The sequence below is a fragment of the Lissotriton helveticus genome, chromosome 2_1 (genome assembly GCF_964261635.1).
Source record: "Lissotriton helveticus chromosome 2_1, aLisHel1.1, whole genome shotgun sequence".
NCBI lineage: Eukaryota > Metazoa > Chordata > Amphibia > Caudata > Salamandridae > Lissotriton > Lissotriton helveticus.
Window position 1 is genome coordinate 577,115,866 of NC_136059.1, and position 25,418 is coordinate 577,141,283.

Genomic DNA, 25,418 nt, shown 5'->3' on the forward strand with positions numbered 1-25,418 from the left:
TAAACACAACCTAATGTGCATGATAACACATTATACAGCAAGGACCTGGGCTGTTTGACTTTTTTGTTTTCAGTTGTTTTATTTTTCTGAACAGAAATAAAGGCATTTGGATTATCGGCTCATTTAGTGTGTTCCATTGTTGACCTGCCACACTCTGCTTAGATTATTCATGTACCCAGCAAACAAGATCTGCCCACCAGCAGATCATACCAGAGAGGTGCATTGTAGGGGTTCTGCTTTGCTGCTGGTGCTGATCACATCCTGCTTCCACAATATTCTTCCTCTCCAGATCCAAATCTTGATGTGGGGCCAGTGCCTGCAAACAGACAGTAGCAGTTGTGGCTAAAGCACTTCTGGCACCTCAGCTATCTAAAAGGTGTTTGTCATCATTCATATCCCAGAGCATTGCCTATTTGTACTTCCCTTCAAAGGCACAAGGCAAGCCATCAGGTGAGACAGGGTCAACTCAATTATCTTGTCCTATTACCAAGAGACAATTGTTGAGTTTCTACTGCTGGGCGAGAAGGGGACAAAGGAAACCCACTCAGAGTGGTTCTATTCCTGCATGGTGTACTTGTAAACTCCAAAGTTGTTCCACAGCTTGATGGTATTTTCATGTGAGCCAGACACAATTTGATGGTTATCGCCTAAGAAGGTAACACTCTAAACATTCTTTCTGTGTCCCATGTAGCGGAGGGTGGTGGTACCTGCAGTAAGATCCCAAAACTTCAAGGTGTCATCCACAAACTGGCCATTCAAGGAAGTGATCACATGACTGATGAAGTGTCAGTGTCAAGGAAGAGCCCATTGAGGGTTCTAATGACTGGTCTCATCCAGGTTAAGCTTCCACACAAAGACACTTATCCCTGCTTCAATTTCAGATCATGTCCGGGAAATGGGGGGTTGTACCAATTTGCTTCACTAGTCCATTAAAGCTCTTAAGGGTACCACAATGGATCATCTGCTCAGAAACAAGCGCCCGTGATCTATGGGGACTGGCCCCTCTAACAGGCCACAACAAATGTGGGAATTGCAATGTATGTGAATTCACTATTGGTACAAGCAAATTGAGTCATAACAATGTGAGTCACTTTGCAAAATTTTTCGAATGGTAAGACAGCTATTGTGATTTATGCCATGATCTGTTCATGCAACCTGGTATACGCAGGGCAAACCACGCCAAAGATTTGAGTCCAAATACGTTAACACAGAAGATGCAAGGTCGCAAATACCCCACTGGTGGAACATTTTATAGAACGCAATCACAACGAGCATGACATACGTTGGCAAGTCATCGCTTTGGTGAAGCAACCGGACAGGGGTGGAGACATTTTATCCATAATTAAGAAGGAAAAATGTATATGGATCCTATGGACTAATAACCTGTAAACCGTATTGACAAAAAATTAAGACTGGACTTCCCTACTATGACCAATAAGGACTTTGGTTATGGTTGTCTCTCTTTATATAATCAAGCGGTTTAAAACCGACCCTCTTTGTTACCAAACTTGGCCCTTGAAACATTGGTGCAATTATGGTTTTGGGGGGTGGGCAAAAGGCCCCACCTTCCTCGGGGGGGGGGGGGCGAGGGTCTGAGGGCGAAGGGCATCGTGATTGGTCCAATGGGTGCGGGGTTACTTAGGCCTTTGTGCATCAATTACTAGGGTTAGGTGCCATTTTATTGGGTACGCCCTGGTTGGCAGGGTCAGAAATAGCGTTAAATAGTGTTTCAGAATTAGCATTCATGGTGGAGTTATGGATTTCCCACATGACATAAAGCAGGCGCTGCTCGTTTTACAACAAGCAGGCAGAGTCGACCTGCTGTCGGAGGACGAGCTAGAGCAGACGGGATTAGCTGCCCTAGAGCGCCTGAAGCAGATGGGTGGCGGCAGCCATCATGGTTTGCATGTCTCTGTCCCGCAAGGTACAGAAAGGTGGGTTGAGTGTAAGCAGGGAAAAAAGGGCTGGCCAACTGTCCTGGGCTGAGGCTCTATGTCATGCTTAGTGGGGAGGCTCAGGTGCTGGAACAGCGCGCCAGAGCCCGGCGTGTTGCGCGCTTTCAGGGCCACACTGGCAGAGAGGGGGGAAGCAAAGAAAACAGGTTGAGTTATATGCCAAGCTGCGGGTGCTTCTGGCCGCAGAGGAGGAAGGGGAAGCATGCTGTGAGGCAGGGCATGTCCCCGTTTCAGGCCATTACCGTTTGTGTCTGGGCCAGGGGGGTAGATCAGAGGGAATACGGCTGCGGGTCCAGGCCACAATCCTGCAATTCCTCAGGGCCTGGGCCTATCTGACAGCGTGTGGCCAGATGTGCCATTTTATTGGGAACGCCCCAGTTGGCAGGGTCAGAAATAGCATTTCCTACCCACCCATTTCCAAAGTAGTCAATGATGAGTTTGGTATATGAGACGTGGAAGTAGGTTGTCTTTTGGTACTTCATGAGCAGGTGCGTGGTGGCTCCAACACCAGTTCAAAAGGTTTATAAAAGAAAGCACTCGTCAATGTTCATACCCAGTTGAATATTGGCGGGAGGAGAAGGGGAGTTATGGAATGAGAGGATAACAGTGGTGGATGCTGAGATTTAAGAGTGATGAGAGTGTGATTGTATTTTGATTGGTTTGGGTTTGAAGGGTTGCTTAGGGGAAGGGGGTTTGTAGATAGTTAATACAATATATGATGGGGTCAATGTTATGATTAGTATGTATGGCGTAAAGCCAGGTTGTTGGGGTTATTTGTCCATTTGTGCACCTCTTTCATTAAAGTGTCCTTTTCCACACTATAATATAATCTGTAGTTATTGGGGACACCATCCCGCCCGAGACCATAAATGGCGTTGAAGGGTAAGTGCACCTTGGCCCCTACGGTAATTGTACTGACTTTTCCATTTTTGCAGTTTATTGTGCTTTCTGTAAATTGGTGTATCTTTTCCTTATTGTATGGTAATATTTATTAGACACTGTTGTGAACATTGATTTTTTTATGTAACATTTAATGTATATTGAATGCACTCTGGGTGCATTGTAATTCTGAAAGTATTTGGTTTCCTTTTCGTATGGACCATTCTCTCTAGGTTCTGTACCCATTTTGTTTTCTTCCTTCCTGGTGATCCCCCAACATGGGTGTGTACATTGATTTTGTATGTAACATTTAATGTATATTGAATGCACTTTGGTTGTATTGCAAGTCTTCAAGTATTTGGTTTCCTTTTCGTGTGGACCATTCTCTCTAGGTTCTGTACCCATTTTGTTTTCTTCCTTCCTGGTAATCCCCCAACATGGCCACCAACTCATTCCAATTGTTTCATTCTCCCCCACCCCAGTGAAGCACACTGAGTCTGTGTTTCCTGTCAGTGCTGATACACTGTATATACTGGCACCGGTCATAACACGGTGCTCTCTACGACGCGTGCAGGCGTCAGGAGCAGACACTTGCACCACACTTAATTAGGTAAGGCCAGTCATACTGCCCTATTATTGTTCTATTTTGCACGACACCATTTGGGTACTGTTGAAACCGTCCTCTTATATTTTATTCATAGAAGCCAAGTAGCCGAGCGTATTACTACATCGGCTTTACTTGACTTTCGCATCAGCGAGCGCCTCTACATGTCGGCCTGTATCTTCGCAATGGAGCTTTTCACATTGAAGCCGCTTTATGCAGTAGCTCCTGCCCACCAACTCATCCTGATGCTTTACAGGTATGTATCCTTTACTAGGCTAATGTAATTGATGGGACTTCCACTTCAATGTTTACAACTTTTAATTCCTCTTTCCTAGCACCCAAGTTGAGCGTATCTTCACTTCAGAATTTGACTTACATGGTTACTATTTAGTTCAGTGGCCGACATTGACATCATTTTCACTTAAGGTATATTCTACCACTTCCTTATATAAGCACTTTGATGAAGCATTTCGTTTTTTTTTGGTTTTTTAACAACTAACTTCTTGTCCATCAGCCTGTGAGATGGATGCTAATGCACTCTAGTTTTCCGCACAAGTGGATCGTATTTTACTTTATTTCCACCACTTCTGTGGGCGGTAAATGACCATATAATATTGAGGTAATTCCTTGATACTTCATACCTCCCAGTTCCCCCTTTGGACTCCTGCATGGTATACGTCCCCTTAATGGGACCCACATATGGCTGGGCCTTAGCACTTAATGCATCACACCCCCACACATGCATAGAGGTATGTGGTACTTCTACAGTTATCATCCCACTGGCAACTAACTCCCTTTTCCCCCCTCTTTTTCCTCCTTTTCTTCCTTTTCAGTTCTGTTTGCTTACCATTGAGTATAAATTCTCTGGCATGATTTGTGAATATCTTGATGATGATGAAAGGAATCAAAACCCTAATTTAGATTTAGGACCTAATTATTCAGTTTCATTTGTCACTTGCCCACAAACTGTGAAATATTATGGAAAGACAGGAAATGGTATAATGCTGTTTAAACGTGCATGTTAAAGTTGCACAATTGTATCTGGAAATAACCTACAGTCTGCTTTCAAAAAAAGGTCTAAAAGCAGCCTGCTTTAAGCGTTTTTTCGTCTTTTTTGTATTCAAGCTGAGAACGTCCTGCCTAGGATATTTAACAGGAAATTCAGAGCAGCAAGAATGTTTTCCATTGTAGTCTGTAAGTTTGACATGAGAAGTCACTAACACAGGAAAGAGCTGTTCTTGAAATAAATGTATGTAATCTGGGTGGGACAGAACGGAAAAGCAGGAAGCTTTTTCTATTGTGACCATTGTATTAAATATGGATATAGGTAAAAATTAGTATTATAAGAAGTAGACTTGAAGTGTATGCAAGTTGAGACTGACTTGTGCTTCGCTCTTAGCACATCACTCTCCCAGCTGAAGTAGCCTGGCATGTACAATAAACCTTTTTGTACTCCCTTTTGTTGCAGATGTGGTTATTAAATGATTTGACCGTTTACAGGATTTTTTCCCAACAATGATCCAGTTATTTTGTAAGGATTGAAATGCCCTTGACTTTCGCGCACTCACCCTATTATAATGTACAGAATAATGAACAAAGGGGCAGAAGATCTGCTTCAGATTCAATTGTGACTAACCTATTTTCAGACTTCTTATGTCAAACGCTATCGCCTGAGTGTTTCTGTTTTTGTTTTGTTTATTTCATTTTGTGTCATTTGTGTTTCCACCCATTGTTTTGAATGAATTGTTTAATAAATGTGATTTTATTTTGTCAAATAGACAGCGTGTCTGTGCATAATTGTTTTCCTAGTTAAAAAAGGTATACATGTTCTGTTTAGGGACCTCTGTTCCTTAAAAGAATTATATACCCCTGGGCCCTACATATCCCTGGGTTTCCCTTGTTCTTTGTAAACACAGCTTAGCAAAAGAGGTACCTGGGTTGCGATACATATAAAATAAGCACTCTTATACGCGCCTGCGCCTCCTTATTCGCAAAGAGTTGAGTCGGTGGAAACATCTACCGTTGTCGTGGTTGGGTAAAGTGGCGGCTGTAAAAATGATTCTTTATCTATTTTGGGCCATCCCCCTACGCCATCCTTACGGCTGGCTTCGCCAAACGCAAGCCGAATTGGCACAATTCATATGGAACGGCAGGAAGCCCAGGATGAAACTCAGGTTAGCTACGCTGCCTCCTGAAAAAGGGGGCTTAGGGCTGCCGGATCTCCTGTTGTACTAACAGGCGCTCCAACTGCGAACGCTTGTGGAGTGGAGCAGATGGGAGTCGGGGAAGCATTGGCTTTTTCAAGACCAAGCAATAGCAGGCCGCCCGCTGCAGGAGGTTCCCTTTCTCGCAGGCAGCACAGACCTCCTAACCTTTACGCGTCTTATATTACGAGGGTACCGTTGGAGGTGTGGGATAGCACCAATCTGAAACATGACCTGACCACCTTCCCGTCCCCGCTTACTCCCTTACTGGAGAACCCCGATTTCACTCCTTGACAAGATGTTGCGGCGGCCTACGGGAAGTGGTGACCAGCAGGATGTAGAGTTTTGTTCCATATGTACAACAGGGATGGGATCATCCCCTTCGAAACCTTTAAGCAAGATTATGGCCTACCGGAAACGGAACGCCTGCGGTACCTGCAGGCTCGGCATTGGGCGCTTAATAGCCAGGTGCGAGCTGAGGCCGATAGGCGACTGCGACCCTTTTAATATTGGCTGATCACAAGGACTGCGGATAAGCACCTCATCTCTGACCTTTATCGCATGCTACTAGACCGATACTCCCAGGTGTACAATTCAGGTAGGGCCCGTTGGGAGCGGGAACTGGGCCGCACGCTCAGTTCAAAAGACTGGGACGGTATCTACTACCACGCAACGCCACTCCACCTACCACATGGGTTTGACTGACACTTTCACTAAAATTGTATCCTACTGGTATTATACCCCAGAAAGACTACACGAAATGGATCGCAATCGAGAGGCGTCATGCTGGCGCGGCTGCGGGGAAAGGGGTTCCTTGGTCCATCTCCTCTGGGACTGTGTCCACCTCCAGGGTTATTGGAAGTCATTCCTGGATGAAGTCGATTCCCATTTTGCTACTGAAATCCCACGATTCCCTTCTTAAGTCCTGTTGGGCCTGCCAAATCCCATAACGTACCCGTTATGGTCACGCAGGGGCAGACTGATCACCATCGCTAGTCTGCATTACAGAACATCATGTCGCTATGGCGCACCACACATATTCCTACGTTCCAGGGATGGCTTTATCGCCTGTGGGCGGTCCTGGGCATGGAAAAATTGTCACTGATCAAAGCGGGCGAGGGAGCCAAATATGCGGACCTGTGGCAGCCATTCCTTTCCCTACTAGCCACGGAATTTAGAAAAGTCACGTGCCCTAGGTACTTGCGCCTACTGCGTTTGTCCCAGACTGACGACTGATGAGTTGGGAGGGTGACTACCCTCTACTGGGGAGGATCGGACCTGGAACTGGGGGGGAGGGGGGGCAGGGAGGAGGGGGTGTTAGACTAGGGGGGGTTGTAAGGGGGCGGGGTGTTTTCTTCTTCTTTATAATTTTTGGCGTTCTACTTGTCCAACAACGAGGCCTATATGGTTGCACTGCATATTCTGTCAAACTACACTAGAGGGTCACCTAGGCGACTCATGTTTCAGAGGCCCTTCATGGGGCAGGCAGAGCGGCCTTGGGGCATTGGGTCTAGCTGCCCTGAGCCCGTCCCGTTCTTTGACACACAGCTCAGGGCATGGAGAATGGGGGCGGTGGTGCCCATTTAACTACAAGCGCTCACTGCGACGGAGGCACAGTGCCCGGAGCACACACTTTCCCCTTCCTCTCCCCCCTCTTCCCTCTGTTTTATGACGCGGCCGGCCCGACTGGGTTGTAGGCGGCTTGCTGTGTTAAATAGTCCGGGACCCACCGTGATTCATTGATCTGATTGCACAAAATCGTATTACTGAGCCGGCCCGTTGGGTTGGAGGCGCCTCTTTGTTTATGTCTGCTGGTTTTGAGTATACCTAATAAAACAGATTTAATACTAAAATAAGCACTCTACTACTAATGGACAATTCCTAGACAAGAGAGAAAATGGAAAGTCCTTTGGCACAGCCACCTAGACACACAAACAACAACTAAGAGCTTCCTAAATCGTACTCATTTTACTTTCACAGTAACTCACATAAACCATTTTAATTCTGAATGTCCAAACAAAAAATACACAATCCACATATCAACAGAACATGGACTGTCGAACAATGATTCACAAAACAGAGTGCCCAGATATAGAATGGGCTACAATACCAAACAATGGTCACATCGTTGCACAAATTAAAGCAACATATTTAATAGTTAAAGTGCCCACTGTCCCAAGTTCCCATATAGTGCGAGCGGGCTAGGATGCCAAACACAGAAATGCCAAAGTGGGCTTCTTCAACAGCCCCACTTTGTTTTCCTCATGTGAACCTAGGAGCAGGAAGAGGATCTCATTTGTGTGCAAACTGTGATATCCATCAAGGCTCATTAGCTAGGAAGGTATAAGAGTCATTCCCCTTTAGCAGGAACATGTGCAGGGACTTTCTATAGACCGATAAAAGCATTGCTATAATCTGTCTAGCTGGAAAAATCTTTGGTCAGGTTGGTGGTCTACCAGATGAGATACTAACTCCACAGAGCATCCCATTTTTGGGGGTTGATCTAATTCATTCCTCATGTCTGACCGGCTGTCATGTTGATACCCTATGATTAGGACAAAAGTAGGGAAGGGCCAACAAATATAAGGATAGAAAGACTTAGACCCAGGCACACACTTTGCCCTATTATGTACTGTGAGAAGAATGGAAGATGGTTCATACTGCCAACAGCCAATAAGGACAATGGAAAATGGAGAGGAGCAGGAAACAACCCTATAAACCAATATAATCAGCTCCTCTGTGCCAGTCTATGGGTGTTACCGGACTGGAAGGGAGGATGCTGATGGCATCTTCTCTCTTTTAATACAGGCACTCACAACTCAGGGAAAAGGGAGAAGGAAAGGGTTTAGCTAGGGATTATCCTGGCAACTTGGGATGAGGTGTTACAGGATGGTTGTGCCCTTTTCACTCTTCACACGGAGAGGCTGGATTTTGGCCCAAAATAACAGAAATATAAAAACCAACCATAAAGCAGGCTGCATCTAGAAACTGATAAGAACCTTTACTTGTGAACCCTTACTTGAAAAAGAGCTGTTGTATGTCTAATTATTCAGTGATGCCATGTACACACCTTTGTATTAAATAAATGTAAAGCTATGCTTAAATATCCAATTTTAGTATTGTCTTCTTCCTGTAAAACTTTTATCTATCATACCACCTTTTTGTAATTTATGGATGGTCAAGATGTTTGCCTTCAATATTTTTAAGTGGATGTTTTTTGCTGTCTATTTTTCTAGTTTTTTAATTATATGCTATGACTCCAAAGCTCTCAATTGGGAGCTTTGCTCATGTGAACAACATCATCTAGTCGTAGCTATTCTCAATAACACCTTGTCGTGAAAACCAATCATTGTGTGTTTGTATCCTACCCCTCCAGCCAAACAAACCCAAATCTATGGGCACATCATTTATTCACACCATGGAACACCTGACTCTGAGAAGGGCATCCATACAGGATACAGGATAGGCAATACTGACACTGTAAAAGAACCAGGCAAAACCTTTTCATAAAGTGTCACAAGAGTACACTAAGCATCACCAAGCACCAAAATAGTTGAAAACAAAAAAGGATGGCATCTGTCCACAACTAAGATTTACTTTTTCCATGGAAAGATAGTATTTTATCAGTTCACCTTTGAAATGATGAGTCTCTCCTATATTGACCTACAGATGTTGACCTGTAGATACTGATGCAGCGCAGCTCCAGAAATTTCCTACAAACCATTACCTTATCCCCAGAGAACTATTCACACCATACTCATCAGTGGGGCCCATAACACTGCGAGTCATTTATACACACATTCACACTCCTCTAAGGATTTGGTGAAGACCAGAAGGAGAGCTGCTGGATTTTAGCGGAGTGTCTAAATTAATACTAAAATGTGTACACTAAATACATCTAGTTTATCCCTATTACCATGGTTTTATTTTCAAGAAAACATTTAAACACACTACCATTATTTGTCAATGGATCTGCTAGTAAAAGTTAACTAATGGACAACAAGACCAGCTTCATTCTCCATTTATTTATTTTTTATTTTTAGAGATTAAATCTCCTAGCACGACCTTTCTTTTATTCACTCTAATTTAATAGTCATTTAAACATTAATAACCTAGAGAAGAAAAGAGTTTAAATTCAAACATTTATATTTATTAGCATAACAGTTCAGAAAAATAAGCAGAAATTAATATTACCAAGATTTCAGGACACAGACATCAGCATAAGGACAGAATAGTTCCCAATGACCATCCCTCTACTCTTTCTGAGATGTTCACCTCCCATAAGGACTCCGAACCCATTCAAAAAGTTAAAGTTCAGAAAAATGTCAAAGTCCTTGAGCCATAGAAAGGTTCAGTAGTCCGGCAGCATGTCAGGGTGCAAATAAAATCGAAAAGCAAGCCTTTCTTCTTACTTCCGAATGTCCTCTTGTATATCCTTTTTTCCCTAACTTATCTATCTAAAAGTTGTAACTTTTGGGGTCTTTGACTGTTCTGATTGGACAAGTCAAGGGGTGGATGAGCATAACCTCATCACCTTATTGTTCGTATTTCCGCAAAGTCATCGTTATGATTAAAAAAAATAAAGTCGCTATTGTCTCTTAGCAGTCTCTTCCGCTTGTGTTCTTTAAGTCGTAAGTTGTGAAGATTTTCCCAGGCCCACAATGCTGACATTCAAATTTGTTGGCACCAAGTTGGGCGTCCAGGCCACACTGGCCTTGACCCATACTGCACAGACACAGCTCTTCTCGCGTTCAGTCACGCAAGCGTACATCATCGCAAACAGTTTCCATTTTAATGTAGGCCCCATAGACCACAATGGGAACTATTATAGAAACAAACACAATTAAACGTTAATTTTGGAAATATAGCCCTACTGTTTTCCTCCCCCCATTCTAAGGTAACCCAATTAGTTATTACCTAGCAAATTCAGCAACACATAAGCATGGTTTACTCACCATTCTCCATCATTTATGCCACAATTAAACAGACAAATAGCATATTCATGCAAATGTTGGTTAGATTATGACAAATGCGCACAAATTAACATGACAACTTCACTTAATTAGTAAATTATGGTTCACAATATAAGCAAAATTAGTATCCCACGTGTGTTTGTGTGTGTGCGTTCTATTCTATGTTGGTTAATTTCATAAACCACACGATTAATTCATGTTACTGTTATGGAGAAGTAACTTCACAAGTCGTATACAAAAAGTTTTGTTTCCAACCTCACACCATCAACTCCCTCCTTTGGTGATTTATCACCAAATAACTCCCTAAATGTAGCAAATTTCATCTCAACATGTTTCAAATTCTTTCCATTAATATGAGTTATACTCTAGTTTCTTCTAATTTCTTTCTGTCTTGATAAAGTTTCTCTATGAACTCTTCCATCTCAATAGCAACCTTTTCACGTTCCCGTTCTTGCTTTTCTTCAATTACTTTCTTTATAAACCTTTTGACGTTCCTTCTCTTTCTGAGTTTACAACCTAAGCTTAAAATTAAAATTACTACTATTATTATTGTTACTGGAATTAGTACCTTTCCTATAATAGATCTACCTATTTCATAAAAATGTTTTAACTGCTGAAAAACTTTTACCAAGTTTCTCAAGAACACCTTCAACCTCCAATGGTTCAACTTCCTTATGCAACTCTGTAAGATTTGTAATATATCTTTCAATGTTTTGACTTTTGTCTGGAATGTAGGTACAGCAATGTTGTACCTTTAAAATTCCACAAACTCCTCCTTCTTTTGCCAAATTTATGTCTAGAGCAAGTCGTTTTTGCATCACCATAGCTCTCCTAGCAACCATTTCAGTGTTTACCATTAAAAATTCTCCAGCTGTATCTGTTGACATACGGTCTACTATCGTTGACAATTTCTGAATTCTGTTTGCATTAAAGGATATACCCACTGCTGGTATCAGTGCTCCAAAAACATCACCTGTTATTTCTATCACACTTTCTCTTCTTCTACGACTTAAAGGTTTACCTATCTCATGAATTCCATTAGTACCTCTATCTACATGGAAAATTTTAGGAAAGACCAGACATATGTACCCGTACCATTGATCAGGCAATCTATAATAAGCTTTGTTCCCACATAGAACATAGATCCCAGGAAAGACTGGGTCATTACCACCTTTAAATCCCCAACCCCCTTTTATAATATATGTATCTTCACATTGACTTTACACAGTGTTATCTCTCCGAATACATAATTTGCCTAATAATTAGTGTATCTATATTTATAACCACATTCACATTATGTCCTTCAATATTATCATCCTCAAATGTCCACATTGTAGATTTAGTTTGTTTCACTTTTTCCCTCCTTTTATACTGATTTCTTCTCTCTTCAACCATATCCAGAAAAGCTTTTTCTTCATTTCTCATTGTACAAGTCAAATCATGTTTAAACGCATAATCATGGGTCAATTCTTGTGTTTCCCAAAAATATTCTCCAGGCTTAATTTGATTCAACTCAGCTACAATTTTCAGTTTTGCAAAGACATCATCAGAATTTGAATATTAATACTCTAATTTTCCAGTTCTATAAAATAAACTTGTTAATACACTACATGTAACTCCTTACGTTAATGGAAGATGGTGGTAGGTCACACCCTCTGATACTGATTCTGGCAATTTCACACAGACGTAACAATCTCTGGCATCCATAGTTTTCACATACTCAGATAATAACCTTAAAAATGTATTTTGAGAGAAATCACTGATGGAGCTATCTTGATGAATTTCAGGCCTGTACACATGCAATTTTTCACCTTTCGATTCATTATTCTTTTCTTTCATACTCTCATTTGCTTTCATTTTTTCAAAATCTGGCCTAAAAGGAATAATAGTAGCTAAAATCAACCATACCAACATTAATAATCCAGTACATATTAACCACATTCTACAACATTTTCTGAAAATGGTACACTTCGATTTAGTTATTTCATTAGTAACCATTTTTATTTTTTTACACAGCGGTTTTCACAATCTTTTTCACCCTTATATTGTCTCTCTTAAAACCATTACTTTACAGTTACAGTGTCCTTTCCACCACAATTTCAGAATCTAGTTGCTTTATGCTTTTCTCTTCCACAGTTTCCCAGGTTTAAGTATCTCTTTTCTTTCTTTGAGTCACAGTTTACTCACTTTCTCTTTCTTCACTTAGGCAACTCTGATTTTTTTGGCTGCTATTTACTTCATTTATTGGAGGCAAGACCATGTAAGTCCACTCAGGTGACTTGTATTTTTGATTTGGTCTTCTCACTCTCATAGGCCTCTGCACAATCTCTATTTTATTTCCCAACAACTCATTTTGACTGGTTATTTCATTTACTTGATCTTCTGGTACTTTTGCTTTATTGACCAGTTTAAATTTTAGTCCATCGATTTCTTTAGGCCAATTACCCCCTTACAAGCTCTTTTTGTTTCAGGTTCGACAGTGTTACGTTCCACTCTCCAAGCTCTTTTTCTTGAACTTCTCCTCAATTGAGTTTCATCATCACTGTCTTCAGTTTCAGTTTCAGATCTTTCTACAGTTTGATTTATGGTGAACTTTACGATGTCTGGTTCTTTATCTGAACTTGTTTTCTCTTTGGTCAGTGCTTTCACTCTGTTAGGAACTTTTCCATAGCTGGTACTTGGAAGCTCATCATCATCGTGAGTTATTTCCTTTTCACCAGTTTCAAGATTTTGGTTCCTGCTTTCAGAGCTTTCAGACTGTCCTTCAGTATTTTCCTGACTACCAGTTTTATCTTCACTTTGCTCAGTGTCCATACTGGTATCAGTTCTAACCAAGTCTCGACTTTCAGGTTGATCTTCAAAATTTGGTACTTCAACAGCTTCACGTTCTCCTTCAGATGCAGAACTAGCATCTGATATCTCCAGATGTCGACGAACAGGTCGAGCTTCATTATCTGGATCTTTTTCTGGTTCACCTTCAGAATCTGAATCAGTTGTGCTTTCACCTTCGTCTCGTGGATTTTCAGGTTCAGGCACACGGATGGTATGACTTGCATGTACCCATCTCTTTACTCCAGCACATTTAACTGTAGTCGTGCTAACCAGAATAACTTGTCTGGGTTTCTGCCAGCGAGGCACTAAGCAGTTTCTTATCCTGTGTACTTTTATCCGAACCCAATCTCCACGGACTAGATCATGAGATGGATGTTTTTCTTTCGAGTTTGCCTCAGTTCCCACCTGATGGAACACAGAAGTTACCACGTCAGACAGATTTTTGCAGTAATCCAGTATGATATCATCCTTAATAGTCAACAGTTTATCAACTGGCACAAATGCTTGTCTCATCACTCTTCCCATCAGAATCTCATGTGGACTTAGTCCTGTCTTTTTATCAGGTATGCTCCTGAAGGTCATTAGAAGTGGCAAAGCATCAGGCCATTTCAGTCCAGTAGCCAAACACATTTTTGCAATTCTGTTTTTTATTGTTCCATTTACTTGTTCAACTACCCCAGAAGCTTCTGGTCTGTAAGCACAATGCAATTTCTGATGAATGTCCAGTTCTTCACAAATATTCTGCAATAGCTCTTTGTGAAAATGTGTTCCACGATCTGTCTCAATAGATACTGGGAAACCGTAGCGTGGTATAATTTCACGCAACAACAGTTTTGCAACAGTCACTCCATCGTTTCTCCTTGTAGGAAAAGCCTCCACCCACCGAAAAAACAAGCAAATGATCCCAAGTACATATCGAAGTCGGTTATCGAAGGGTGGTAGCTCTTTAAAGTCCAACTGCATTCGCGTGAATGGACCTCCCTCCTGTCGTATGGTTCCCAAACTCACAACAGTTTTTCTTCTTGGATTCAATTGTTGACACACAAGTCATAGGATTTAAGCAATCATCCTAAACTTAGGATTTTACCATGTCTGTCTAAATATCCTAATCATTGCGTCCCTTCCAATATGAGCATGACCATGGTACATTCGGGTCATGTTTGAAATCATGTTATCAGGCATTACTGGTCTTTCATCTTTATAAACCCAAATGTCATCCTCTTCTCTCTGTCTACATCCTGCTTTTAGCCAGATGTCTTTCTCTTCCTCACTAGCTTCTTCCTGTATCTGCCTCACTTTCTGCCAAGTTTCAACTGCTGTTGTTAGCATTAAAGGACTTGAAACATGTTCAGCTCTTCTGTCCCGATTTATAGATGCAAGATTTTAAGCACAGCATTTTGCAATTGAATCAACATACCGGTTACCTCTGGTGACATAGTCATCTCCTCTCTTGTGAGCTGCACATTTCACAACAGCAATTGTATCAGGTAATTGAATTGCATCAATCAACATTTTCACAAATTCAGCATTTCTAATGGGGGATCCTGCAGAAGTCAAATAACCTATTTGGGACCACAGTTGGCCATAATCATGGACAACCCCAAACCCATACTGACTATCAGTCACTATGTTGACCCTAATCTCTATTCCCAGTTCACATTCTCAAATCAAAGCAATCCATTCCGCTATTTGAGCAGAACAAATTCCTTTCAGACAAGATGCTTCCAGGACATCTGCCACTGTGAATACAGCATATGCAGCACTCAGAGCACCTTCATCTGTTCTCAGGCATGAACCATCAACAAACATTACATAATCAGATTCAGGCAATGGCTCATCTTTGATGTCAGGCCGTGGCTTGGTACAATGTTCAAGAACATCCAAACAGTTCTGATCAACTTCATTTCTCACTTCAACTTCCATAACATCAGGTAGCAGTGTGGATGGATTTACATTCACACATCGCGAACTCGTCACATTATCTGCACCTAGAATAGTCTTTTCATATTTTGTCATCCTGTTATTGATAAGGAACTGTGTCTTTATCCTTATGAGGAGAATCTCCACTGAATGAGGTACATATACCCTTACAGGAAATCCCATCACTATACCTTCACTTTATTCCAAACTCACACTTGTAGCAGCTACTGCTTTTAGACATCCTGGCAATGCTCTTGCAACTGGATCCAAAACAGCTGAGAAATATGGAATTGGCTTTCTCAGTATTCCATGTCTTTAAATTAGAACTGACAATGCGCATCCTTCTCGCTCATTGCAATATAGTTCAAACTCTTTTTAATAATCAGGCATTCCTAATGCGGGTGCTTCACATAAGCTTGTTTTTAGCTGCTCAAAAGCTTCCATTTCAGCTTTATTCAGCACTATGGGATCTTTTACATCTGCTTTTGTCAATCTCTGTAAAGGTTTTGCTATTAGTGAGAATCTACTAATCCATTGTGGACAGTAACCTACCTTTCCTAGAAACATCCTCACTTGTCTCTGTGTTTTTGGAGGCTGCATTTCTTGTATCATTTTAATTCTCTCTATAGTAACTTGCCTAATTCCTTTAGCAATCTTGTGACCTAGGTATTGCACTTCTTTCTGACAAAACTGTAGTTTTGATGGGGACACCTTATGTCCTTCTTCTGCTAAGTGGTTCAGTAATGCAACAGTGTCTGAAACACATGCATCTTTTGTTTTTGATGCCACCAACAGGTCATTAATGTATTGAACCTAAACTGATTCTCAAGGCATGCTTAAACTCTCTAGTGATTTCTTTAGCAATTGATTAAAGATAGATGGACTTTCAGTATACCCCTGAGGAATTCGGCACCATGCCAAAATATGATCTCCAAACCGGAAAGCAAATATTGGCTGGCTTTTAGGATGTAATGGAATAGTAAAGAGTGCATTACACAGATCAATGACTGTATACCATTCTGCATCATGTGGAATTTGTTATAGGATTACTGCTGGGTTTGGCACAATTGGAAAACATGGGACAACAATTTTACTGACCTTTCTCAAATCTTGCACTATTCTGAACGTTCAATTAGGCTTTTTCAGTCCCATTATAGGTGAATTACAAGGACTACTTTCTATTTCTCTCAAAATTCCTTGTTCAATCATTTTGTTTATCACTTTGGTTTTTCCTTCAACTATTTTAGCTGTCATTTTGTACTGGGGAGTGTTTGAGTAACTCACTCCTTCTTTTACAGAAACTTTCACAGGATTTACATTTTTCATTAATCCAATATCTTCTTCTGTGAAATCCCACACTTGTTCTTTGACTACCTCTTTCAGTTCAACAGGTATCTTTTCTTGATTAAACACAGGAAACATACCATTCTTCTCTGATTCTATCAGTGACATAGACATTTTATACAGCCTATCTTCATCTGGGGTTTGAAGCTCAATGCCATCTGGTAAACAGTAAATGGCACAGTTCATTTTACACAGAATGTCCCTACCAAGAAGGTTAACAGGACTACTGTCACACACCACAAATCGGTGCATGTCTTTGAAATTTCCAATTTCTACTTCAACTGGTTTTGTTGGGGATGTTTTGATCTGTCTATTTGCTACACCTACAACTTGGATGTGTTCTCCAGAGAGAGGAAGATTTTGAACTTCTACTGATCTGACAGTAGAACGGGTAGCACCTGTGTCCACTAGGAAAGTCACATGTACATCATTCACCTTTCCATTCACAAAAGGACCAGATTGATCTACCTCTAGAGTGGCGCCAAGTACGCACTCTTCCTCCTCTCTCAGGCCCCGTCAGAAGCTGTCATCCGACTCACTCCCATCTTCCTTCAACCAATACTACAAACTCAAATCTACTCTTGGTGATCTTATTACCTGTTCTCCTCCGCAGAATCCTGTCTCTGCACTGTATTTCTGTAGATTTACACTGTGTGGAAGTGGAGGTTGTGGCACCTGACTTTGTTGAGTAACTACCTGCTGCTGTGGCGATGGCTGCACCTGCGGATTCAATGATGTATTTTCGGGATTAACCTTTGGTGGGTACTGTTCTCCTCCGCAGAATCCTGTCTCTGTACCGTATTTCTGTAGATTTACACTGTGTGGAAGTGGAGGTTGTGGCATCTGACTTTGTTGAGTAACTACCTGCTGCTGTGGCGATGGCTGCACCTGCGGATTCAATGATGTATTTTCGGGATTAACCTTTGGTGGGTACTTACACTCTTTCTTCCAATGCCCTATCCTGCCGCAATGATGACAAGGAAACTTTTTCTTAAGCTCATCCAGATTTCCCATTACTTTTGTTTTATTGAAATTTACCTTCAATTTTCATTGACATCCTTCTGCGATTTTATTTTCTAATTGAGCTACTTGATGTTCAGCTACTTTCACTTGTGCCCACATGGCTTTCTCTTTAAGCTTTCTTTGTTTAACTTCGATCTCATCACGACAGTATTTTGCGTGTCTCAAAACTTCATCTACCGAACATGACTGCCATCCCATTACATTATGCTTAATCATGTCTCCTATTTCTGGCCTTAATCCAAACACAAAACGATCCACAAAATGACTCCTATCTTTTTCATTCAACTCCTCATATCCACTGTACTGTTTAAATACTAATAACAGTCTCTCATAGAATGCATGTACTGATTATTTTGGTTCTTTCAATGTCCTGTCAATCTTTACCCAAACTGTCTCTTTTGGATTTTATATTTCAGAAACACTATCACTTGTTCATTCTTTCGCGTTTCTTCAGGTCAAGGAGCACCTGTTACTTTATCTCGTGGTTATTCAGTTTTTGGCCAATCCACTGTAATTTTGCACTCAGACCATAGATCTGCTGGTACTGCTATGTCAAACAATCCATCTAAATCCTCCCATAGTACCATTGAAACTTTTACAAATCGATCTACATGACGATATCATTCCACTGGCTTCTCTCTCAGTCTGGGGAAATCATTTGTTAACGTCAATATATCCTGTCTAGCCCAAGGAACATGTACATACCCTCCTCCCGGTATCTCTCTCATAGGGAATTCATTTGCTACAAGTTCTTTTTCTCTTACTGGGAATGCTAATGTTGATTTATCACTGCCTTCTTCCTTTTTCTTTTCCCATTCAACATCTCCCCATCTTCTCAGCAATACAATTAGCTCTTTTAATTGGGTTAAACTTCCAGCAGTATTCATGTTCTCAATGTCTTTTTCTGCAAAATCTACTCTGTAAGGTTTCCGTAACACGTTATGCTTTACAAAATCTACATTTAGTTCACTTGCCAATCCTTCGAATCGATCATACATAGTTTTTGCTTTCCAAGTAATGCTTTTACACATAAACATTAATTCATTATCTTGGTTTGCTTTTAACCTATCTGTTCCAATTGTTCCAATTATTAATTCTTCCATGTCAATTTTTAGTCTAGCCACATCTAGTACTTTAGATTCATGTTCTTTTACTTTCATAGTTTTAATCCAATCACTTAATTCCTGTTCTTTCGGTCCTACTGGGGTTTGTGACAAATCTATTTTCTCTATACTTTTCTCAGGAGTCACAGAATCAAATTCCGCACCAGTTGAAAACTTATATGGAAGACTTTGGTTGAAAGTCAAGTCAGGCGGTGTCATTTGGCTAGTACGCCTAACCTCAGACAAATCTGGATAAACCTTTCTCTTACTTTTTGCAAACTTTGATTCAAAGGATTGTTAAGGACGGTTCTTTTATTTTCTGATTTTCGAACACTGGAATCACAGAACCTATTGTTACTGGAACAGTTACAGCGTCTATATTTTTACTGGGTTCCTGTATCTTTTCAGGTAGTTTATTTGTAGAGCGTATATATTCAGAAGTACTTGGTTGTTCTTCAATTCGCCTCTCTACTCTAGCCACACTTCCTCTAGTTTCATCATTTTGTTTAGGTGTACCAGTAAGTCTAGTTTTTATTAATGGGACATTAGAATCATATCTCATGTCTACTCTTTCTGGAAGATCTCTGAAATTTGAAAATCGTCTTTGGGTATCAGCAAACCTATCCTCCATTGGTGGAGCATTTGGGGTTGTATTTACAGAACTCGGTTGATATGGTGGTGGTCTTCTATTTAATATCTCCTACAGCATTGTATCCTCTGATTCACAATCCTCATAACCTTTCCTTTCTGTCTCCACATTATTTCTTTTCTCCATGCACTTCCGTCCTACCACTTCATCAACCATTCTAACCGGATACATCCCATCACACATATCAACATTTCTCCATCTCCGCATTCTACTCTCATGAGTTTCTCTCCATAATCCACTAAATATGCCTCTTGGTCCTCTGAACTCTTCAAACCTTTCTCGCTCCAATCCATGCATCTCATCTTCCCTTTCAGCTAATGCTCCGAATTGAGTCGGTCTAGGTCTTGGTTCAAGCTTCATCATCTTTTCTCTCAAATTTCGTAGTCCGCAAGACTAAAAGATCCTACTTCTGGAAAAGCTAATGCACCATCATTCTTGGTATATCTAGCCCAATTTTCTAAGCATATACATGTATGGTAGCCATATTTTGTCATCATGTACGACGCAGGCGTTTTAGGTGGAGGAAGCAATTTTCACTCTCTCGTCACTATTGCCTTATCCTTTTTAAACACATTTTTCAATTTTTGGAACCATTTAGGTTTTTCCTTTTCCCCTCCGTAATAGAACCCCATTTTTCTAATGATTTCCTGACTCACTCTTCTGCGAACTGTTTCCTTCTACCAACCTATCACACCGCGGTTCACACTAAAGCACCAATTAGAATAAGATACGTTTCACTTACACACAACCAATGATTTTACAGCCTTAGCTGATGCACCAATCAGCTCTCACTCCGTCCTAGTCACGCGGACCAATCCCAGCGCGACACTTTTGACGTCAGCCCTGCTCCGGCATCTGCAGCTTCGACTGACCGCTCCTTTACAAAATGTATCGGCACACTGTATTTACACCTTTATATAAAAAAAGTTAGTAACCACATAAAATAACTCCATTTGTCTGTTTCGCTAAAACAAAAGTGATAGTTTCCTCAATCATACAAGGATTCTGTGTTTCCAGTGGACAGCACTTACCTCTTCTCTACCACAGAATTTTTGTTTCACCGATAAAGTAGCACATCCCTCTATTTTACCCTTCTCTCAAGCTTAGGTTAAGCTCTATTACTCTCTTAGCAATAAGTTTTAGTCGGAAAATCCATTCCTTTGTCTAAGGCCAGGAATTTATAGGCTGCTTTCGTTATACATTCACCACTTTTACATGTAAAGGTCCCTAAACTTGTAACATACGATGATGTCACCACTTTGAAACAGACTATGTGATGTGTGACTTCACATGCCACACGTCCTTTGCCTGCAGAGAGAGTAACCAGCTTCCAACTTCCCAGAAGACTTTTCTGGACTACATATAACCCAATACAGACTCAACATATAATGTTAGTCATAAATTCTGTACATCAAAATTCTGTATAAATTGCCCTATACATTATATATCCTAGTTAACCTATAGCAACCTATGCTCTGCTACCAAGTTATAACTGATGCAGCGCAGCTCCAGAAATTTCCTATAAACCATCACCTTATCCCCAGAGAACTAGTCACACCTTACTCATCAGTGGGGGCCATAACAATGCAAGTCATTTATACACACATTCACCCTGCTCTAGGAATTCGGTGAAGACCAGAAGGAGAGCTGCTGGATTTTAGCAGAGTGTCTAAATTAATACTAAAATTTGTACACTAATAACATCCACAGTTTATCTCTATTACCATGGTTTTATTTTCAAGAAAACATTTAAACACACCACCATTATTTGTCAATGGATCTGCTAGTAAAAGTTAACTAATGTACAACAAGACCAGCTTCGTTCTCCATTTATTTAATTTTTATTTTTAGAGATTAAGGGGTCCATTATGATGTCGGGCGGATTTTCTCCGCCAGGCTGGCGGTGGCTGCCGCCAGCCTGGCGGAGGATATCCGCCCGACATCATCAGCTCAATTCCCCCCCGCCATATTAGTATGGCGGGAGGGACCGCAGCGGTGACAAACACCGCCCGCATGTTTTCCGCCCCGGTCGCCTTGCGGCCGGGGCGGAAAACCAGTAACATGGTGGCGGTGTCTGTTAGACACCGCCCGCCATATTACAATGGGCTTTGGACAATGCCTTTCCGTGGCGGAAAGGCATGCGGAGACTCCCTGCGGGGGCCCCTTGCAGGCCCCCTGGGAGTCCCTGGCTTGGGGGGTTGCACCTGGGGGGTACCCCCCGCATTTCAAAGTGCAACATGGCAGGCACCGTGCGGTGCCTGTCATGTTGCGCTTTCCAAAGCACAACGTGCACTTTTACCATTGCGGCGGGCGGAGATTTCTGCTCCGCCCGCCGCAATGGTAAACATACAGGATGCGCCCGCCTGTGTGGCGGGCGCATCCTAATGCCAATGTCGGGACCCCCGCACTGTTAGCGGGCGGTCCACTTCTCCGTTAGGGTGGCGGGCGGGCAAAGCCCGCCCGCCATCCTAATGGACCCCTAAATCTCCTAACACGACCTTTGTTTTATTCACTCTAATTTAATAGTCATTTAAACATTATTTAACTTAGAGAAGAAAAGAGTTTAAATTCAAACATTTATATTTATTAGCATAACAGTTCAGAAAAATAAGCAGAAACTTATATTACCAAGATTTCAGGACACAGAACACAGACATCACATCAGCATAAGGACAGAATAGTTCCCAAAGACCACCTCTCTATTCTTTCTGAGATGTTCACCTCCCATAAGGACTCCGCACCCATTCAAAAAGTTAAAGTTCACAAAAATGTCAAAGTCCTTGCACCATAGAAAGATTCAGCAGTCCGGCAACATGTCGGGGTGCAAATAAAATCCACAAGCAAGCTTTTCTTCTTACTTCCAAATGTCCTCTTTTATACCCTTTTCCCCTAACTTATCTATCTAAAAATTGTAACTTTTGGGGTCTTTGACTGTTCTGATTAGACATGTCGAGGGGTGGATAAGCATAACCTCATCACCTTATCGTTCGTATTTCCGCAAAGTCATCGTTATGATTCAAAAAATAAAGTCGCTGTTGTTTCTTAGCAGTCTCTTCCACTTGTGTCCTTTAAGTCGTAAGTTGTGAAGATTTTCCCAGGGCCACGATGCTGACATTCAAATTTGTTGGGCGTCCAGGTCACACTGTCCTTGACCCATACTGCACAGGCACAGGCTGCTCGCGCTCTTCTCGAGTTTAGTCACGCAAGCGTACATCATCGCAAACTCGGAGTCGCAGACAGCTTCCGTTTTAATGTAGGCCGCATAGGCCACAATGGGAACTATTATAGAAACAAACACAATTAAACATTAATTTTCGAAATATAGCCCTTCAGTTTACCTCCCCCCCATTCTAAGGTAACCCAATTAGTTATTACCTAGCAAATTCAGCAACACATAAGCATGGTTTACTCACCATTCTCCATAATTTATGCCACAGTTAAACAGACAAATAGCATATTCATGCAAACTTTGGTTAGATTATGACAAATGCGCACAAATAACGTGACAACTTCACTCAATTAGTAAAATATGGTTCACAACATAAGCAAAATTAGTATCCCACGTGTGTTTGTGTGTGTCCATTCTATTCTATGTTGGTTAATTTCATAAACCACACGATTAATTCATGTTACTGTTATGGAGAAGTAACTTCACGAGTGGTATACAAAAAGTTTTGTTTCCAACCTTGCTCCATCAATACTAAGCTAGCTCTTTACACCATTTAGTGTTTTCCTTTTGTGTCAGTATAAATAAAAAGATTTGCGAATGCAAGGTTCTTTAACCAACCTCAACAGTATTAATTTTAGAGAGGAGGAAAACCTTGGAAACAAATCATTGACACGCCTTCAGTTATGAGATCTTATAGTGGGGTTAGAAGCGACAGTGATAGCTTTTCTAATAACCAGCACAAATGACCTACTTTTTTCATTTTTTCATTCTAAGGACCAAAGTTGGCTTTCAAGTGTATTTTTGAGGAGTATGAGAACATTTTCTACCACTCTGGAGTGTGCCATCGTATTGCAAAAATATACAGTCTCTCTACACATTCCCCATCCCTCAAAATATCTAGTTAGCATTGGGAAGCTGGCTGACTGAGGACCAGCAGTGCAGTCAATTTAGAAAATATCAGCAGTTCCATAGAGCAATAAGATTTGGCCGTGTTTACAGACCACAGTCATGCTAATTCATCAGATTTTAATCCATTTCTAAACGATGCACGTGATTAGTGAACTAAAAGAAGGATAGATATATTTTTATGTTTTTTATAATTCAAACTACTGGTGAAATGTGCTCCTAACAACAACAAGCATTGACAAAGCCAATAGGTCTCGCTTTTTAGAGCAGTTGGCTTGCCAATGCCTTTTGTTTATGCTGTACACAGAGGGAAGCACAGGTAGAGCAGTGATAAGAGAAGCACCTGAAGGAGACAACAGCACACACATGCACTCTCATGGAGTGCTAAGGCAAAAAGAAAAACAGTATTTCAAAAGTAAGCAGTGGAAGGACGCAATTAAAGAGGAAATGGTCTAGGAGAGGGACAAACACAGGATAGTAATCCAAGCAAAAAGAAGCAAGCAAAGGAGAGTGACAATAAAGACAAATAATGGTAAACAAAGGGTCGCTTTAAGACACTATAAGTTCTTGCTAACAATAGGCTATGCTGTATGGTAAAATAGATCTATAAAAAAAACTAACTTTGCCAATACTAGGGCTGGCTATAATTCAACTTAGGGGCCATTACCATGCTTACATGGGTGGTACAACATGTGCCATACGAACGTCACTGATGATGTTTTGTTCTTAAAATAAGCTATAAAATAAGGTTTGTTGATGTTTTCCCTCTGAGGCGGAAGCCGGAGGTACTCTATGCTCCCTTGCCCTTTGTTTGAGTCTGAAATCGATTGATTTAAGAATCGCTTTTTTTAAAACTGTACTATATTTTAATTGTGCTTTTTTAACATATCTGCCCCCCACCTCGAAGCGAGATTACTTCGCTGAGGCTTTTGCACGCTATCTTCACACAGCGCAGTTGTCCCCAGGCGCTGGGAAGCCTTTAGCACAACTTTGGGCGCCATCTTCAATTGGGAAGGCTGGCCGGATAGCTCTGCGCCCCTCCCACCCTCCTCCCGCCCCGCCCATACTATGTATATCAACAAGAGACCTGCCCGGCCGCGCAGGGGGCGCGCCGAAGGCGCGCCAAAGGCAAGCCCGTCTGCGCCCGTCCGCGCCTGTCCCGGGCCCAGGGCGACCCCCCCTGTCTCACATCCTCTGCCCTCTCGTACTCACTACTCAGCCACCCAGCTCCTGTATTTACGCCCACTGGCCAGTCAGACGTGTCTTACACTTAACCTGAATTCTACGTCCACAAGTCCAACCACGTACTGTCCAGGTTGCCACGCTACGATACCTTCCACCCACCTCCAACCTCCCGGTGGTAAACTTCACCCCATGAAAACTTACACCATCGCACTTGCGAATGTTCGCTCGCTTGGCAAACACAGCCAAGACATTCACGAGCTGATCATGGATCATGAAATAGATCTCCTGGTCATGACAGAAACATGGATGGATCAGGCGTCTGACCCAGATCTAGTTATCGCCGTTCCTGATGGATTTACCACACACAGATTGGATAGGCAAAAACAGAAAAGAGGCGGTGGCATTGCCATCATTGCCCGTGACATCTTTGCTGTAAGGTCCAAGATGATTACCCAAACCTCCTGTGAAGCCTTAGAATTTGCAATTAAATTGTCCCCCTCTTATACCTTCAAAGGGATTCTCCTCTACCGCCCTCCGGGGCCAAGGAACGACTTTATTGTTGACCTCAGGTCTTTTCTGGAAGTATTCGCGCTTGACAACTCCCTCACCATTTTAGGTGATTTTAATTTTCACTTTGATACTCCGGACAATTCTGATACTGCAATGCTCTTA

General features: G+C 41.6%; 1 pseudogene; it reads right to left on the reverse strand.

Moving 5' to 3' along the window:
- Positions 1–123: 123 nt before the first annotated feature.
- On the reverse strand, positions 124–24,562 carry LOC144820139 (small ribosomal subunit protein RACK1-like; annotated as a pseudogene).
- Positions 24,563–25,418: the final 856 nt, after the last annotated feature.